Below are 2,500 nucleotides of genomic sequence, written 5' to 3' on the forward strand. Positions count from 1 at the left end.
TTCTGCTGTACCATCAAAGAAAAGAAAGTCAAAGTAAATGTAAACTGTCATTTTACACCTCTAAGCAGGTGCTCTGCCAGCTCAGTAAAGACTAAAATGATGTTGTGTTAGCAATCATCTGCTGGATTAATGTTGAGGTTATGAACATAATGAATAGCCAACTTTGTTTCTGAACAAAAGTGAAGGTGAAGCAGTTCAGTTACTTTAAAACTAGGGAAATCAAAAGTAAATAAAGTTATGTTGTACAGATTCGTTGATAGATTTATCTCAGTGAGGGATATCAAAAAGAATAAAAATTCAAGTTTCCTATTTTTCCTATTTTCTCAATCCTGAAATTCCTATTTTCCTATTTTTTTGAGCAACCATGCCGCTGGACACCCTGAAGTTTATCAAATTCACGTATATGTTGAACCGTAGGAGCCACATGAGGTATCGACGTCTCATGTTCACAGCTAGAATGAATATTATCCAATCTATTCCTTATATCCAAAACTTTCTGTACAAAGAATTTTCCTATATCCTCTGCGAATTGTTTCTCATCAATATCAGGTGGTATAGCGTTGCAAGGTTTACAATTAAGTAGACTCTTACTAGCCTTAAACAATTTCCGTTGATCGTAACGAAAAAGAGTGTATGATCAATTTAATAACATTGGAAAGAACAAGAAGGAATGTATTAATGAAAGACCAACCTACAAGAGCAATCTAGATGACAGTAAAGAGGAGTGTTAGATGCAAGATATCGGACTCGAATGGAATCCAAAAAAGTGTTCCGTTGTAAACGTAAAGAGAGGAGTCAAAGTGGCTGACGAGCAGGGAATGACGTTTGATGAATGGACAGTAGTTAAATGTTTAGAAGAGGGAAGTCAATACAAGTTTCTTGGCGTTCTGGAGAATACTCGACAAGAAAATGGAGTAGCTTTTTAAGTTGCCTCAGGTTCTCCTGAATAGATTGTCTATAATATGGTCAAGTCCACTGTGTGATTCCCATCGTACTCTGGCTACCAATCAGTACGCTCTTACCGCACTAAGCTATTTAATGTCGATGCAACATCTATCTACCCATTACAGAACTTAGGCAAATTGATCGTGAAGCTCGCAAGATCATTGTTGAACAAGGAGGTAAGCACCCACTTAGTTCAACCGCGTTGTGCTATCTTACGAGAGAATCAGGAGGCCGAGAGGTACGATCGGTAGAGGCAGAGTACTAGGCTATTAAAATTAAAAGCGCATTTAATTTGTTCAAGAACAATGACAACACTATGGAACTTGTACGCCCGTTTGAGAAACGCTCAATAGAGCTTGGACATAATTCTATGGTTAAAGAGGCTGCTAAGTTTGGCCAAGAACTTGGACTCGAGTCAACGTTTGTCTACCCTAATCCTGTATGCCACAACGAAGATGGAGAGGAAATACCAGATGCAAAGATTAAGAAAAAAAGTGAAAGGAGCTCAGCGAACCAGCTCAAAGGAGAGATTGTAAGCCAGAGGTGGCAAGGGAAGTTGACTGCCTCGAGATGGAGTGATCCAGTACAAAGCAAAGGCTGTTTCAAGTGGTTAAGTAAATGGAAGACATGTCCAACACAAGTGATCACAGACCGGGAATCTACGAGATGTACGAACAGCTGCTTCCAACTTGTGTATACTACAGCAAGAAGACAAGAACTGGTAAAGAGAATGATGTGATGTGCAGATTATGTGGTAAGGCACAGTAAACCGTGGAACACATCTTAGATGCAAAGGTCTGTTCTCTCAAACAGACTCCTCGTTGCACGATTTTTCAAGATCATGACATAAACGATTCTGACTTTTAATATACAATTGCTTGTTATATGTTATTTTTTGGGTAATATCAGAATTGATTGATTTATTTTTTATATTTAGTTTATAGTTAGTTAAATATGGGGTATTATGCATATTGACGTTTTACACAGTAAACTGCTGATAATAGTCTTCATTACCAAAAGATAAAAGTATTCTCATATAACAGCAAGGTCCATTTTAGCGATCTCACGTGCGTTCCTTAGAAGCTCTCTGTGACTCTCTGGTGACAGTATTAATTCATTTAAAGAGTGATATTAATAACTTTTCCTTTAACACTAGGAAGCTATTATGTCAAACAATAAGGACAGTAACTATATTTATTACTAAACACTTATTATTAATTTGCTGTTATCTTACTTTACTACTTACGGATTACGTTATGTTATGTTATAAATTAGTTAATTGTTGGACCACATCAGCCATTTAGCTGCCCATTTTAAAACTTATATTACCACGTAAATAATTATGATCATGATGACAACAACAATCCTTATTCGTACCAATACAATAAAAATTTAAAATTAATTTATTGCCCGTGTGTTCAAGCTGTTGCCAGTACACCGATTTAACGAAGAGAGAATCTCTAAACGAGGTTATTATATATGAATAAACATAGCTTCATATTTGCGTCTTAATAAATTCTTGTTACTGTTCCACTTGGACTAGAGAAGGTACTTG

At 36.5% G+C, this 2,500-nt stretch overlaps 1 protein-coding gene across 1 annotated transcript in view; it reads left to right on the plus strand.

Moving 5' to 3' along the window:
• The window catches only part of LOC138012530 (uncharacterized), a 26,435-nt gene that overhangs the window by 16,833 nt on the left and 7,102 nt on the right, over positions 1–2,500 (plus strand). The window lies entirely within an intron of this gene.

Source organism: Montipora foliosa, chromosome 8, assembly GCF_036669935.1.
Source record: "Montipora foliosa isolate CH-2021 chromosome 8, ASM3666993v2, whole genome shotgun sequence".
NCBI lineage: Eukaryota > Metazoa > Cnidaria > Anthozoa > Scleractinia > Acroporidae > Montipora > Montipora foliosa.